Source organism: Apium graveolens, chromosome 8 (assembly GCF_009905375.1).
Source record: "Apium graveolens cultivar Ventura chromosome 8, ASM990537v1, whole genome shotgun sequence".
Taxonomy (NCBI): domain Eukaryota; kingdom Viridiplantae; phylum Streptophyta; class Magnoliopsida; order Apiales; family Apiaceae; genus Apium; species Apium graveolens.
In genome coordinates this window covers 126,506,188-126,524,657 of record NC_133654.1, presented here as the reverse complement: position 1 = coordinate 126,524,657, position 18,470 = coordinate 126,506,188, and the positions used below count along the sequence as shown (strand labels likewise).

The 18,470-nt window shown below is 35.3% G+C and overlaps 1 non-coding gene across 1 annotated transcript; it reads left to right on the top strand.

Moving 5' to 3' along the window:
* Nucleotides 1-404: 404 nt before the first annotated feature.
* LOC141681278 (small nucleolar RNA R71) lies at nucleotides 405-511 on the top strand. Its single transcript, XR_012558718.1, has one exon. It is a non-coding gene; the product is annotated as a small nucleolar RNA R71 (small nucleolar RNA).
* Nucleotides 512-18,470: the final 17,959 nt, after the last annotated feature.

The window sequence follows — 18,470 nt, the reverse complement described above, 5'->3', positions numbered from 1 at the left end:
AGGTCGCTGGCACAGGCTACTGTTGTCGCTGATAATTATTCACATACTGAACAGATTCGTTTACAAGAGAACACCGATCCGTAGCATGAGAACCTGCACAAAGCTCACAAACCATAGCTATTTGATTAACTCCATACGTAGCCAAAGAATCAACCTTCATTGATAGCGCTTGGAGCTGGGCTGCAATAGCGGTGGCTGCATCAACTTCCAGAATACCTGCTACCTTGCCTGACGTCATCCTCTGAGTTGGGTTTTGATGCTCATTTGCAGCCATCGTCTCGATAAGATTATACGCCTCAGTATAGCTTTTAGCCCATAAGGCGCCTCCAGCTGCTGCATCGAGCATGGGCCGAGATTGGGCCCCCAAACCATTATAGAAACCAGTTATCACCATCCAATCCGGTATTCCATGATGTGGACATTTTCTCAACATTTCCTTGTAGCGTTCCCAAGCCTCACACATAGATTCTGTAGGTTGCTGCGCAAACTGAGTAAGAGCACTCCTCATAGCAGCAGTCTTTGCCATCGGATAAAACTTCACCAGAAACTTTTGCGCAAGATCTTGCCACGTAGTGATGGACCCAGCTGGTTCAGAATGTAACCAGTCTTTAGCCTTGTCCCTTAGTGAGAATGGGAAAAGCCTCAACTTGATAGCCTCATCAGTCACGCCATTATACTTAAAAGTGCTGCAGATCTCGACAAAATTCCGTATGTGCATGTTGGGGTCTTCAGTTGCCGCTCCTCCAAAAGAAACAGAATTCTGCACCATCTGAATAGTGCCCGGCTTGATTTCAAAGGTGTTAGCTTGAATAGCCGGATGAAGGATGCTTGACTGAATGTCATCAATTTTAGGCCGAGAAAAATCTATAAGAGCTGGATCAGCTTGAACAATACGATCTCCCATGTTTACTGGTTCTTTCTGCTCAGTTCCTGAATCCGAATCCTCAAAATCTAACTTCTCCGGAATATCAAGAACTTCGTCTGTCTCCTCAGCTGTATCTAAAGTCCTCTTGCGAGCACGAGAACGAGTTTGCATAAACGCTTGCTAAAGTACCTGAAACACAACCGAAAAAAATAAGTAACTACTACGTCCTAATCACTGAGTCCTAATGACCAATGATGGTAAGTACATAAACTAAACAAATACGCCGAGTCCCCGGCAGCGGCGCCAAAAACTTGTTAGGGCGAAAACACGCGCTAATATTCACGCAAGTATACGCGTTCGCAAGTAATATAGAATACTTTCTAGTTCGTTCCCTCAGAGACTCAGACTAAATTATTGTCTAATTAAACTCACTCACCAATGTATGATTACTTCTCAATGTTAAGATAATAACACTTAAAATTGTTGATTAAATATTAACTATAATTAACTACTTAATTAACCACTTAACTAACACTTCAATTTATCAATAATAAAACACTCATGAGATCACAACTTCATTATTACTTCCTTCTATAGCCATTGTTATTACCTTTAGCATATGACAGTGATGATATTAATCGAATAACACGAAACTGATAAAAGCCAACTTTCATTGTACTAATACCATTCTACCAAGCATCCACAATTAAGATAGAAGTTGAATAGTCATCAATTATGTTGAGTTCCTATATGTCTACAGAAATTGACAACACAATGACTTAAGCTCAAGTTATTCCTTTTGATTACATAGGGCAAATAAAACTGTTAGAGTTACCCACTAATCATGATCAACGTACATGAACCTATGCTAGCATGGCAAGTTCTAAATCTCAAGATCCACCGTCGCTTCACAAGAGATTAACACCCTATCTTATATGTTCGCGACGCACATAAGACGAATACGCACAACCAATACTAGATATCATGCAATCATCACACACTAAAGTATTAAACAATTAACTAAAGAATTCCATAATAAATCCGTTGCAACCCCATGATCACGATTAGCCCATAATAGAACTTATCGCCATCATGGGTTCATATGAAATCATGACAAACCAACACAAGAAAATAATAACTAAACTAATTATATTAAAACAGAGTACGTCACAAGAGTAAATAAGTCAAAGCAAGAAAACTAGCATCCAACGTTACACCGAAACAAGAATCACAAGAAAATATGCTTCCTCTTCGTTGCGGTGTGCTAAATCGGTCTTCTTCCTTATCTCCTTCGCTTCTTGCATAAAACACAATCTAAAACATAATCCCCTTAATACTCTCTGTGAAAACGTCTCAAATCTACCTATATAATAGTCCCATAAAACTCAGATTACATAGAAGTTGGAAGCCAAACAGAAGTAGAAGTCTAAAATAATTTATCTTTTTCCCCGACCCTGCGCGGCTGCTCAGCCTAGCTGTGCGGGCGCGCAAGTTGTTGCGCGGCCACTCAGCATTGCTGCGCGGGCACGCAGGCCTCTACTGGAAAAAATCCAAGTTTGCTCCGTTTCTTCGCCGTAATCTGCCCATTCCTTTCCTCTCGCAATGGTGAACACATGCCAAGGCTTATTCTTGATGATTCCTCCCCCGAAATGCAACTAATACCCTGAAATGCATAAACACTAGAAAAACGCATCAAATACACAAAATACTTGATTTCAAGACACCAATTTAAGCCATTTTAAGACGTTCTAAGTGGTATAAAATGCCACTTATCACTAGTATGTAGGTGCTTATTATAGAATAAGTTCACCGAACATGACTCACACAGCTGAACAACTGATGGAGTTCACTCACGTGTCAGCAGTTGTTCAAATAGTGATAGTTGTACAAGTATCCTTAGACTTGAGGTCATCATAGTCATCTTGTGTACACTGAACTATGCTTTGGTTTAGTTCTTAGTCTCAAGGGACAATTATAAGGGCTCTACTGGGTATAGGAATTTGTACACAAAGATAGTGTATGATCAATAAAGGATCTACCCCTTCCAGTGTAGGAAGAGAATGTTCAATGTTGATCCACTTATGTTAGTTCAGGAATCTCTGGCCAGAGTGAATGAAATTAGAAAGGAGTTTCTAATTTACATTAAATAGAACTAAGCATAGTGAATGGGAAAGCAAGTGATTAAATAAGATAGGCTTGACACAAGCTCCAGGCCTTGTATCTAATCGTGACATTGCAGGGTAGAAGGAATTAATTGTACGGTAACTACTCACTGAATAGGTTCTTGGTATTCTAAGCAGTGAATTCGTATTATCCGGATAGTCGCGATATGCTGAGAAGTATCCCTCACGATGTAGAATAAATATGATTAATTAATTAATCATATTTAATGAATTAGAGAATTTATATAAATAATGATAAAATAGTTTTATTATTATTTATTTCTATTACCGGCTTAATATTGAACCACGGTCACACCATTAAAGAGAATGATTTAATGGTGGAGAAATTAATTAATAATGGCTGATAATTATTTATTTATGAAATAAATAATTAAATGGAAAATTTAATAATTGATTAAATGAGATTTAATTGATTATAAATTAATTAAGAAAAAGTTCTTAATATTATTAATTAAGAATTTAATTTTTGGAAATTAAATCAAGTGAGAGAATTATTTCTAAAGTGTTTAGAAAAAGGATTAATAATTAAAAGGTGTTTCAATTATTAGTGAGAATAATAAAGGGCTAATAATAATAATATTTTATGGGAAAATTTTCAGCTGAAAATTTTGCCTATAAATATACTATTATAGACCCTATTTTTGCCTCAACCAAAAAGATTTACAAAACCCTAATTCTCTCCATCTCCTCCTCCTTCATTACATCGTTTTCTTGGTGGATACCGGTGGAGTGCTTCACACTTGAGGAGCAGCTGCTAAGGATCTCCGTTCATCATTTTTGGATCGCCATTAAAGACCTCCATCTTTCCATTAACGAAAAGCTTCTTAAGGTAAACATACTGAACTATGAATTAAATATTATTTTTCGCATGGATCCTGCGGAGGGTTTCGTTTTTTTTTTAAGATTTAAATTTATGTTTTCGCTACGTTTATGTGCTAAAAACCCTTCAGATTTGGGCTGTTACATTCACCCTTAAAGGTAATGATTACTGTATTAATTGTGATAAAATTCAAGCATGCTTTCATTTGCCTGAAAACAACACTAATGTTCCATACACAGATACAGATGTGAGCACCATACTTATGTCTATAGGCTATTCTCTCAATCCTGCCAAATTAGGTGAGGTTAGGAGAATGGGACTTATAAAAGAATGGAGCTTTCTCTGTGGTTCCTTTATAAAAGCATTTTCTGGTAAAATTAGCAATTTTGATGTAGTTACTTATTCTATGATTAACATGCTATATATGCTTTTGAATGACATGCACTTTAATTTTAATAACTCTGTCATGATAGAATTAAGATAAAAATAGGAGATATTAAAAAGAGGTTAAAGAACATATACTATGCTAGGTTTCTTATGATGCTAGCAAATCATGTTTCTAAGAACCTCTTGATTGAGAACCCAACAAATAAGCTTAATTGTTGGGTCCAAGAAAAGAGGTACTTGCTGATTTGAACAGGATCAACCTTCACAGTGAATTGCCTCTCAACTATATGCCAATCATGGAGGCACCTCAGGTAAGTGAGGTAACTGTTTCTGTCACAGCTCTTTCCCAATATCCAGTTTCTTTGCATTCAACTGTGGCTATGGCATCTGTGACTGTGAACAAGCAGATGCCTACCGAAGCCACAAAACCTAAAATTTTAATATCCAAATCAAAGAAACCCCACTCTAGTTCCTCTCAAAAGAAACTAGTTTTAAAAACTACCACAACACAAAAGAGGAGTGTGAAGGGTGATAAGAAAGGTTAGGGACAGGGTGAACATCAAAGAAACCTTAAGTATAAGGTGAGTGAGGTTAGTGGATCCCAGCCTAGCCACATCACAGTCTCCCAACGGGATGTAGTGATTAATAAGGAAAATAGCACATTGCTAGTTGCATCCTCCCAAAAGGATGTAACTATTGAAAATAGCTAATCTCCAAGAGCACACAATAAAAGGGATATGGACACTACATGCCAAACTCAAACCTACATTAGAAAGAAGAAATTTAAAACTTTGGAGGAGTCACAAGGTGCATACACAATGCCGACTGCAGTCAAAGACTCAATTATTGTATCATCTCAAACTCAGATTGATGTGGCTCCAATAAATGTGAAGTCAAAACCAAATTCTCTTTTAATTGAAACACCTCACACAAACAATTCTCCCACAAACTCACTGGATGTGGATATGATAAACACATCAATTCCTGATTCTCCATCTTTGAAACTCATGGAGGAGCCAAAATCTAAAGCAAGTGAGCATCATCTCATTGATGATTTGTTGGCTCACTTGCCATTTCTTTTTTTTTTGAAACTACTAATGAGTCTGTGCATACAAATCTCAAATCAATCACCACAGACTCAACTATAGTTTCAACTCCCAACCCTTTTATTTTTACCTCTTCGATGGATATTTCTCATCCATTGATCGGTGATTCTCTTTCGGCGGATGTGCCCAACAGCAGTCATCTGTTGATACTCACAACTGCTATTTCGACGGATGTTTCTCATCCGTTGGAAGTCTCTACACAACTTAAAATTTCAAAACTTGTGACTGGTGTAGAAGACTTAGTAGTTATACAATCACTTCTAGGATTGAGGGAAAGGTGTGATATTAGTGAGAGGCTGGGTTGCTCCCACACCAAAGGAGAGGAAAAGAGTGAACATATGCATGCTATTTCTTCTAGCATGGCAAAAGTGAGTGAGAGGAGTCCCACCTTAGATGGTGAATGTGAGGATGTGAGGGTGGGAAGCCAAGGGGAGCCATTGATGCAAAAACAGAGAGATAATGAGAGAAAAGCAGGTAGATAAGAATGGGAGGATCCATCTGCTAGTGAGTTAATGGATGTCAATGATGCAGATAAAGAGATACTATTTCAGCAAGAATATCAAGCTGTTCTAGATTCTATCTCTTTTGATGCTGAGGCATTTACTCACCCTGTTCCAGCATATTAGGTTTTAGCTACACGGGGAAATGAGGATGCTGAGAAGATTCTCAATTTGGTACACACTACAACCTCTATGCTAAGGGCAAAGGATGCAACCAACTCTCTTCCACCTATAGTTGCTGATGATTTGGAGTTTGATTCTTATGGCTCTTTTAGGGATGACTCGAATGAAGAAGATGCTGATGAAACTGGCATGAACATAGGGGGAGATGCAGGACCTAGCTCATCCACAAGAACTGCAGCCTTTATACTCAGCAAAGAATGCAGTGATCATCATTTTAAACCCACACTATTCAAGCTCATTCATCAGACTTAAACAACCATCCAAACCACCACTAATGCCAATACCAAATGTCTTCTACAAGCCCATCTTGAATCTCTGCAACCGCACAAATTCACTCTCTCAAACAAAGTCAAGATATGGATGAAATCAAGAGCACTATTGAGCAAGTCAAAAAGGAAATCAATGAAAGAATGGAGTACAAACTTCCTGAGTTAACAATGAAAGACATTCACTAGAAAATCAGGAAGGACTTTGACTTAGGTAAAAAGATTGATACATTAGATTCAAGGCTGACAGCAGTGGAGAATTCAGTTACCAAGGTACTTATCAATCAAGTGCATCAGACACAACTTCTTCAAAAATTGGCGGCTTCTCAAACTTTAACCCCTTCCTTACTTGATGATAACAAAAAGGGGGAGAAGGATATGCATGTCCAAGTCAGTAAGGTAATAGTTCTAGCCATTACCTTCACAAAGTCACCAATGTTGGACATCATTGATTTAATCGACATGGCAGAAGATGAACTCAAGCTGAAAGAGCAATGGAAGAAAATTGATGAAAGAATTGAAAAGGTATTTGGTCCAATTGCCAATCAAGACAAATATGTGAAGCACTCCACTCAACTGAGACCGATTCTAATAGATGAAATGAAGTTGGGAAACATGGAAAGAGGTCAAACCTCATCCAAAAGACATCAACAGGCCATTATGATTTTGAAGTCTAAGAAACACTCATCCAAAGACTCAAGAAAAAATCCAATGGACCTAGTCTACTCCACTCCTAAATCTGATGAAAAGAAGCTGCTTGGTCACTCTATTACAAATCACAAAGATCCAAGAGACTTAGTTTTGAAGAAAAGGATAACAAAGATCTACAGGCATGACAAACTAATTTGTGTGATGGCTGGACATCGTCAATTTGGAGAAGCTAAAAGAGAAGAGAGATTGACGCTCAAATCTCAGAAAAAGCTGGCTGACTTAGAAGCAAAGAAACAAACTGAGAAGCATGCTACCATAACTGAAACTGAGAAGAATAAGGAATCAAAGCAAGAACCAAAGAAATCAGGAAAAGGGTATAATAAAGAGAGAGCCAAAAGGAAGCTAATATTTGAAGAATAAGAAAAGGAAGAACCAAAGTCAATTCAGTCTACTACCACAAATCAACCAACTATGTCCATATTGGAGCAAGTTAAAATCAAGGTCCATCCTGGTGTGAACTTTTATGGTGAGCCAATCATTCCCAATGATGAACCAATAGACTAGGAAAGCTTACCTATACCTGAGCTAAACATCCCAATTTCAACCACTTCATAAAGAAGAAAGATTTCAGCAATAAATTCAGTCAAGTCTGTCTCATTCCAATCCAAAGCCTTATCCAAACCCTAGACAATAGTTAACAAAGGAGATCAAATCTTTATATATGACATAAAAGAGTTTTCAGACATTAATCTTTACTTGGATGAGCTAGATGAAGTAAGAGCAATTGATGCTCACAACAGACTTCCAGAAAGATTAGTGTTCTGATACAAGGGTGGAAAGGAAATCACATGGCCTCTTCATATGATTCTCAATGAAGGCTACACTGTCTTAATTAAACTATTCTCTACAATCAAGAAATATTTTGGATTCACCAAGGTTTCCAATACAGAGATACTTTACAAAATTCAACAAATTCAAAGAAGCTGGAGAGAACCAAGTGCACTACCAAGAATCTTAACTATTCCTTATACTGGAAGTAGAGTACACCTGAGGCCATATTGGTTGATGGAGTTCAAGGATGAAAGAAATACCAGAAGATTTTTTAGACTAAAAGACCAGCTAAAAATATCAAGTAATGAGATCCTCAAGGAAATGCAGGAGATGCTGGATCTATCTAATGAAGATGAATCTGAGTTTAACAGACAACTCCAACACCAGATAGAAAAGAACAATGAGAAGTTGGGAAAGAAGACTAGACTCTCAAGGAAAAAGGATTAATTTGTTCAGTCTAGAGGAGCACCTTGAACAAGGCTTGTGAGATTTCTGTGAACTTTCTTCTATCACTTTTCAATAAAATTTGCAACACTTATCATTTTTATCTACTATTGAATGATCATTTTGAATAAGGTGTTTTGTTATCATCAAGTTCTCCTAAATTTATGCCTACAATTCTAGTAGACATAAATTGGGGGAGATTGTTAGGAATATGTTATAGGCTTGCTGATATTTTACCAAAACACATTAGTAGATTTAATTAAGTGTGTTTTATAGCTTTCAATGAATAATCTTACATTGTCATCTGTTGAAAGAGTAACTTATTTTTTTAAATAAGTATTTGTAGCACATTCCTGTATACTGTAATATCTTAAAGGATTAGAGGTTGTAGGATATTCTAAGTCATGTTGACTACTAGAATGATATACATAATAGGTTAGCTAAATGTAAATATTAGATGCCTTGTAATTTTGTATAAATGAAATGGAGTCAACTGCTATGGAAATACTCTCTACGGATGATTATACAAGGCTTCAACGGATGACCCAAGTTACTCTCAACAGATGATCCAATAGAGAATCAACAGATAATCTACAAAGTCTCAATTGATAACAAATTCAAATAGGAGTTGATAGTCACATGGGATGATTGTATACAAAAGGAATATGGCAGCCTATTTGCATATTTTTGAGAACAAAGAAACATGTGATGAAGACCTAGACACTTGTTTTATATGTTTTTTCTTTCATATGTAAGTTGGTGATATATAAACCAAGATTAGAAAGTAGAAACATAATTAATTTAACTAAAAAATAAAAAAAGTTACATCTATTAGGAATTTCTCTGTTCTTTAAAATTTTACTTGTAAGCAGCTGTGTGCATTCTTGCTTCACAGAGTTCTCAATCAATATATATCTCTAGTGGAAAAGATCAATCCACCAGAAAGTTTTTAAATCTTTGTGTTTAATTACTTTGTGTTTTGAATACATTTATATTTCATTCTGCACACTTGTATATTCAAACACTGATATATTTTGGTAAAGAATTTTCTTAATTTCCAAAACCAACCAAGAATTACATTATAACCCCCTTTCTGTAAATCTATTGTTAGATTATTTGGGAATAACAGGCTAGCTGTGATAGGGATTTTAAGTAGATAATTTGCAGTTGGCTTATACATGTACTTGCGCTTAAGGGTTTGGATATTTTAAGATTTTGTTTGGCTAGGTGTTTGTGCTTGGGTTGGTAGAGTTTTTGATATTTGTGTTACTGTTGATTTATGAGTTTTATTCCCATCTTCCCCATCTTGATTTCTTTTCTTTCCTTCATCCTTCATCCTTCCCTTTCTTTACTTCCTTTCTTTTCTTCTTATCATCCACCTTAATACTACTTGCTTTGGTGGATTGACTTGGATTTGAGCTAGAAGATTTATGCTCATCCTTCTTTTGCTCATCATCATCCAAGTCATCATCTTTTATATTAATTTGAGTTTTTGGTAGCATAGTTTCAGCATTCTTCAAGTACTTGGACATAATTTTGATCATCTCCACATCTTCAAAGGTTTTCATCTCTTTTGTTTTCAAGTCTGTCTTCAAGGTCATCATCAACTTTTTGTTCCCCATGACATAATACTTGGGTAGTTGAAAGTTCTTGAATCTTCTAGAGTTGAGACAGATGTAGGCCACTCCCTTACTTGGCTGTAGGTAGGCTTCAGAAAATGCACCTATTGGACCCCTTTTAATCTCATTAAGTAGGAAAATGTCCTCTAGAATCACCATTTTTACTCTGTTTATAAATATGTGTAGCTCAGATGCTCTTCTCGATTGCAGGAAAGAAAGAGACACATGTATACACATGCCCACTCCTGAATCATTAATATTTACAACCACCCTTTTTTTCTTAAAGTTTTTCCTAGTCACCATCACCACCCTCAGGAAATTGATATTCTTGTCAACGACCTTTTTGTATGTAAAGTGATTGAAGTTAAGGGAGACTCTTAGGGCTTCTAGAAACTCAACAAACTCTTTGTCTAAACAAGGGCCTTCAGCTGTCATTTTGAGTATGTCAATTATAATATCATCCTCATTTTTGCTTGATTATTGGATGGACTTTAGCTTGGGCTCCATCATCTTCCCCTTAGTCTTGGTAGCAGGAAAGGTTGAAGGTTGGGGGATCTGGGCCCTTAATTGTTGAGGTGTTTCCCGAAGGGGTACATCGAAAGCACCCATAATAGCTCCAAGTGACACTGAGGTCTGCATCTGCAAGTATTTTTGGGAGTCTATTAGGGACTTGAAGTCCTGTTGTTGTCTTTGTACAAGTGAGGTAAGTTGTGAGACTTGAGCAGATAGAGAAGCATTGGAGGCCTGGATTTCCGTGACTTGATTTTGGAGATATTGGATTTGCAAATTCATTGAAGTAGAAGGAGCTGTCTGTGTCCTTGTGGAGGGAGAAGTACCAAAAAAATGTTGAACTGCAATTTTGATCTCTACCATGACCAAAGTAGGGGGCTCATACCTAGATTTGTATACTTTATCCAATTTGACCCTGCTGTCATTGTTGTTAGTGATTTGCTCTTGGATCACATTATGCAAGGCAATGAAAGAGGCCCTTAGCTTGTTGATGCTTTCTTCAACAGGAGTGAGAGATAGAGCTTGTAGCTTGTCTGAAAATTTGATGAATTTAATTTCATATCATTCAATATAGGTATCAAAGCATCAATTCTCTTATTTACCATTTCCTTGACCATCCATAATCTTCTTTATGGATTTGCTAATAAAGTTGAAGGCCTTGAGCTGAGCTTTGTAGACCTTTGTGATAGCATCAGATACCTTCTGTAAAGTGAGAACCTTGGCATTGCTTCCAAGAATGGTAATGTACGTCTCCCTGAATCTAGTGAGAGCTCTTATCTATATCTATATAAAAGCTTATAGAGAGCCATGCATCCACATTACCATCCCTATTTACCTCATCCATAATTTTTTCCTACTATTTATCCACTTCCTCCCTATAGGTAAGAAGGATAGCTTGGTAATCTTGATTTAACATGTTTGAGGTAATCAGTTGTTAAGCAATATTTGAAAAACCTTCAATTTGATCTACCAGCATCTCATCTACTGTTTGGGTTGGTGTTTGAGTGTTTTACAGCCATTAAGATAAAAGGTGTGGTGATTGTGTAGAGCTTGAGGATTGGTTAGTGTTGAGTGAGGTTTGTGGTAGAGAAGATGAAACTGTACCTGTGACATGAGTCACGGTTAGAATTACAATAGGAACTATGGTTATAACAGTGTGTTGTTAACTAGTAGAGTGAACCTCCATTTGAATTGGAGGGGAGTTGACCAGGTTACTGTCGTGTACCATGGCCTCAAACCCTTGTTCCTTTTGCAAGGAACTGGCACTTGAATGTGCTTGAGTACTTGCCTCTCTAATAGCTGGATCATTGGAAATTTAACTCCTAGCTTCAATGGACAGAGCAATTTCAGCTAGAGTTATGAGGGGAGTTGAAACTGCATGAGAAACCTCCAATTGAATTGGAGAGGATTTGAGTAACCCCCCTCAAAAGTACTACCCTCAAACCTTTCAGTCTATGAAGACTGTTGTGCACATGAAGGTGCATTTGTAACTTGCATAGGGTCTTCAGTAAAAACTGATGAAACCCCTGTGTCTGTGATGATGCCATCAAGGTCTACCTCATCATCCAAGTCTATTATGGTTTTACTTACACAAGAACATGCCAAGTCTATTGTGCTTTTACTTACACATGCACATGTGCTTATGTAGACAGACAATAGGACACTAAAGAGGACCATTTCTTCTTTGAAGATAACAAGACATCAAAGACAAAATAATAGAGCAGATAAGAGATATGGCTCAGAAGATAAGTATGTCAGAAAAAAGGCGTAAGGATATATTTCTGATTTTTACAGGCCTTTAAACTTACATATACATAACTTAGAACCCCATGGGGTTACTACTCACACATCATAATAGACTCTCCAGGATGTATACTGTAATCTATGCTCTGTATTGTTCGATCCCTTTATTGAAAATATAACTCCCCTTTTATAAAATAATGAAGAGGGTCAGTACAAAAATAAAATTGTCATTGCTTATGATTTTCTGCACCATTATTAAAGTAGATACCCTACTGATAGTAGATGTTATCTTTTTATAAAGTAGATGCTTTCCATTTTAATCCTCCATCACTTCTTTTTCGGCTGCTTTGTTAGCGGTGGGGCTACAATATGGACATCATTGTGTAATAATTTTTTTCTAAAGGGTACATTCTTGTAATCTTCTCCACTCATTCCTTTGTGAGAATAGGAAGTAAATGAGGCATGAGTTGTTGCTAAATTGACTTTTAGCTTATCTTCTTTCTGAATGCCAAATAATTTTTTGATTAGAATCAATAACTTATTTTCAGCAAGCTTCCTTAAATCATTTTTCTCTAAAGTGGGTTCCATAGCTTGACTTGGAGAATAGATCTTTTCTTTGGCAGAACAACCTGAACATAATGAAATGGCTAATTTGCTGGACAATCATATTCTTCTTCATTTTCCCAGCATATAATTGTGCTAGAAGTTTTGATGAAGATATCAATTTCTTGTCCTCTAAGACAATTGTTTTTGAATGTCTTAATGGCTTTTCTAAAATCCTTGGGGAACATAGATATTTCTAAGAGGTTATTAGTAGAATAGATTTGTGCTAATAATCCATATTGATATATCTCGTAAACCATATCTAGATCGACATTTGGGTAGAAATTGAAATAGCTAACATTTTTCTTGTCAGAAGTGAAAAAGTGTTCACTAACAAACTCATTTTCTGTGGCCATTCTCCCAAATTGATAGAGATAGTTGAACCATGAATAATAGGTTTCAAAGGTATCTTCTTCTGTTTGTATCAACAATTTCTTAGTTTTTGGAATATATCCTAGAATATTTTGGCTCGCGCATTCCTTTTTCTGAGTTATTGATCCTGCATAAGTTGGATGTAATGCTTCTGTAGAGCTGATTAACTGAAGAGGAGGCTTCAGTTCTTGAGTAGTGTAAATATTTGCTGCAACTTTTGCTTCAGCAAATGATTTATACTTTTTGAGTTTGATGCCTGAGAATCCTTTTACTGCTTTCTCAGCTATCTCCCAAGTGGTGTATATTCTTGCATTAGAACCGTTAAACACTACATAATAGGCTTTGGGGGCCTTGTATCCGATAGGGATTGCTGAAGTTTGATCTTCAGTCTTTTTAGGGATTGGAATTTCCCCATTAGGCCTCAGATTAAATCAGAGGGTTTTACTAACGTTATGGAGGTCTGCACCTCAATCTTGCTTTCTGGAAAAGCAACAGCCTTTAATGGATTTGTTGGTTCTTTACCTGGAGCCGTTTGCTCAGGAATAGCCTCATCTTTGTTCATTTCTGAAGAAGGTGATGATATGACTTTTTCTAATTTGCTTTCTGGAAAAGCAACAACCTTTAACTGATTTATTAATTCTTTACCTGGAGTCGTTTGCTCAGGAATAGCCTCATCTTTGTTCATTTCTGAAGAAGGTGATGAAATAACCTTTTGTTGTTTAGGAAGAGAATACTTCCTTATATATTCCATTTCTACAAGGATGATGTGTCTCTCATCGATTAGCAGCTGAATTCTTTTTTGTAAAATAACTTCTTTTAGAGGTACTTGCTCATAACTATTTTCCATGAAATGATCCATAAAATCTCAAAGAAAGAGATGAATTTTTTTAAGGCAAAGAAGCCTTTTGTTTTTTTGAGAGAAACTAGTTTATTTATGAGGATGAATTTGGTTTTGGTTGTGATTTCTTCATTCCTCCTTTTCTATATTTATAGGCATTTTAAGCTTTGACATGCCTGCAAAAAGCAACTAAATGATGCATCTAGTGATGTCATTAGTAGTATTATTGTTGATATTCTCTTGTCAGGAAATCTGCCAAACAGTTTTTTACCCCTTCGATGTGTTCTACATCAAAGTTGTATCGACTTAGCCATTGTTGCCATCGGACAAGTATTCCTTGCTTATTATCTCCATGTAACTTAGTACGAAGAAAATAAGTGAAGTTTCTGTTATCTGTTCTAACAAAAAATTTAATTTGGGTTAAATAAGTAGAAAATTTATTGATAACTCTAATAACCACAAGATATTCCTTTTCGTTAGAATGGTAATTATTTTCAGCATTTTTAAAGCTACCAGAAGCGTATCTGCAAATTAATTCTTTTTCAGAACTTACAGCTTTGAGGATCCCTCCCCAGTATTCTCCTAAAACATCTGTCTCAATGATAAGCTTGTCATCTGGATGATAGAGTTTTGGAAACCCCTTGAGATTCTTTTTTAACTTACAGATGTAGTCGGTGTCTGAATTTTTCCATTCCCATGGAATATCCTTTTTGAACTTAACCTGCAAAGGTACATAAATAGATGCAAGTTTGGGAATATAATCAGATGCATAAGTTAATATACCTAAAAACCTTTGCAACTGTTTCTTGTTTTCAAGTTTATCTGGGAATTTCTTAATATGTTCCAGAATATGAGCTTGTAGACAATGAGTTCCTTGATCAATTTCTAATTCTAAGAAATTAATCTTTGTTTTGAAGAACTGTTCTTTCTTCTTGGATAATATTATACCAAGATGCTGACATCTTTTCAGTACTGCTGCTAGATGTCTCAAGTGATCCTGTTCATTATCACTAAAGATAAGGATATCATCAACATAAATGCAACAAAATGATTTAAAAGATCTAAATGCAATCTGCATGTTTCTTTGAAAGATGGAGGGTGCCTATTTCAGTCCAAATGGAACCACAATCCATTGATAATATCCTTGAGGATAAGTAAATGCTGTAAGTAGCTTGGATTCTTCGTCTAGCAAAACCTGCCAAAAACAAGATTTACAGTCTAGTGAGCTAAATATTTTCTTACCTCTGATAAGGGTGAGAAGCTCATCCTTATTGGGGAGATTATGGCTGTCTCCTATTGTAGCATCGTTGATTGCTTTATAGTTGACTACCATTCTTTTCTTTCCTCTTCTTCTTTCCGCTTTATTTTCTATAAAAAATGAAGGCGACATATGAGGTGATTTACTGGGAATAATGATTTTCATGCCTAGAAGCTCCTAAATTTGCTTGCCAAATTCTTTTCGATCCTGTGGGCTGTACTTCATAGGTCGAACCTTGATTACTGTCTCTGGATCTTTGAGCTTAATGACTGCCCTCATCCATTTCTTAGTTTTTATAGGATCCAATGGATTTTCTGAGCAAACAGAGTCTAATAATCCTTCGATTATAGCCATTTTTTCTGTTTCAAGAACTAAATCATTATAATCATTATAAGCATTATTTAATTATTTGAATTTTTCAACATCTTCCTTCCCCTTTTGTAAAAGAAAGATTTTATTGGAGTTGATGTTGATGGAATCAGGTTTTTTGATTTTTGAATTCTTTTTAATTGAATCTAAAAAACCTGGAATCCCAACTCTCCGAGTTGTTGTTATTTTTCTGATATATACTTCTTGACCTGCAAGGGTTATATAATCATTTTTGTATATTGAGTGAGTTCATATAATTGATAAAAATTATTACCAACTAAAAAATCTATTCCAGATTCTTGTTGATAAACAGTAGGAATATGAAATATTTCTCCTGTGATTAGTATATCAAGGTTCTTACATACCTTGTTTATTGTAATGGTACTTCCATTAGCAAGTTTTACCTCTATAGGTCTTTCTGCATTAACCCAATGTTCTGGTGGGATAACGTACTTACTTGAAATGCAAAGACTTGATCCTGTATCAATATAACAATGTAATTCTATCTGCTTAAATCATGTAAACTTAAATTTACCTGAAAAGTAGATTGAGTTTGGATTAGTGATGTTGGTCATTACTATTTCTTCAGTCATAGTCTGAGGAAGATGAATCGTTGAAATATGAAGTTTCTAGTCCCGGGTCTAATTCTTCAATTGAATATACTTCTTGTGTATTTTCATAAGCATCTTTAATAGGAATATAACCTAAAGAATAAACCTGTTCTATCATTTGGGCCTTTTCTTCATGCTTTTTCCTATTAGGGCATTCGTTCACGTAGTGCCCTTCCTCATTGCAGATCCCACACCTATAGTTTTTCTTACCTTTTAGGCAGAACTTTTGTTTATCTTTAGAAATTTTTTTAAAAGAATTTTTCTTAAAATATTTTCCTGGTTTAAAAGGTTTTTTTCCTGGTAAACATGTATTTGGTCATAGTTTATATGACTTCTTTTTATAGGGTTTATAAAAAGATTTTTTACACACGTATTCATATGATTTCTCAATTATCTTATCACAACATTATTTGCTAAAAGATTTTAATTATTTTTTTTCTTAATTAAATCACAAAACTTAGTGATTTCTTCCTTAACAATTCTTTGAGCATAAGATAAACTATACTCTGCCGGTCCTGTAGCTTCTAGATTAAACCTTTCTAAAGTTTTTAATCCTACCAGAGGAATCTTAAGGAGATAATCTTTGACGTATTTTGCATATTCTGCTTGATCATGTAGCTGGTACAGATATTTTTCAAAATCACAATAAAATTGATCTAGAAAACATATGTCACAAAGCTGCATGTTAGTGATCATAGTTTTTGCTTTTATTTTAATCTTCTCTAACTCCTGAAGTTTATCAGATGATTGATTTATTCCTAAGAACATGGTATATATAGCATCTAAAATATTTTCAAAGGCTGTAGAAGGACTCAGAACTGGATCCTAATTGGTGTTTTAATAAATAAATTAACAACCCCTAATTTCTTATGTTCAACCAGTAACAAAACTGTGTTTTGATTATCATAAGATTTTTTGTTAGTCTTAATAATCAGACTCATTTCTTTTGCCCAAGAATCTATAAGTTCTTTTCTATTTGGTTTCCCATCAATATTCAAGATACTACTACCAAAGATATTAGGAGTCGTTTGGTTCGGCTCATTATGGTATCAGGTATGGGTTTCGTTCATTCCAAACCCATACCTCGTGTTTGGTTTGCTGTTTTTGAAATCTGATATCCATTCCTTATACCTATCTGGAATCAGATTTGATACCTTAGTGGGGAGGTGGGTTTGAGAGAGGGGTATAAGGTATCAAATTAAATTTTATTATTTTAATTTTATTTATGAATTTAAATATAATCTTAAAACATATATTTGAATATCATGTTGTTTAATCCTAAATAAGTTGTACTTGTTTTATTTAATACAAATTATTAATATTTTATTTTATTTATTTTAAAATTATAAATTAATATTGAAATTTTAAAATTTTAATTTTTTAATCACTTAAATTTAATTGTTTTTTGTTTGTAAGTTGTATAACTAACTTAAATTCGACATATGCAACATATAAAAGTTTGATTCAATCACTGAATTAAAAATATTTAAATCAAACAGATTTCATTCCACCATCAAACCAAACACATGATATGAGGAATGGTTCCTCAGCCCCATACCACCCTAACCCGATTCCTTATTCCAAACCTATACCGTTTTCTGAACCAAACGACCCCTTAGTAGTTTCTTTTGTCTCAGGGTTATAAGGATATAAATTACCTTTCTTTTTCTGTTTTCTTCGGATATAACTCCTGATGTTCCTCCCATTTCCTGCTTTGGGGTAGAAGGAGGAGAAGTTTGTCTGTTTGTTTCGAGATTTTATGTTTCTTCATTTTCTGAACTATCAGCTTCCGTCTCCTAAAAGTCTTCATGTTCTTCGGAACCGAAACTTTCAATAATATTAATAATATCAAAACCAAATAAGGATTTTAATTCATTACTATTTTTTATTTCTTGGTTGGCTTCAGATTCATCATCTAACTCCATTAATTTGATTGCTTGTTCAAGGACTTCACAATTTTCATCATTCACCTGCAATTCTTCTTCCTTCATGTTATTCTAGAACATTTTTTTCTACTGTCCTTATGTAATTCATCTAACCTTTTATCAGAACCGAATGGCCATGTTAGACTACAAGGATTTTTTCTAGTTCCTAGCTCTTCGTTCCCGACATTATAGTTGGGATAGCTGTATTTCCAAGGTTTTGATTTGGCCGCTGGATTTTCATCTAGGGTGATGAATTATTTTCCTTTTTTCCCTTGAGGGCCTCTAAGATCTCTTTGTTGCAAGGACAATCTTGAATTACTATTTTTAATTTAATGATTATTTTTGCTGTTGCTGCTTCAATGTTATTTGTAATACGATTAGCTTGA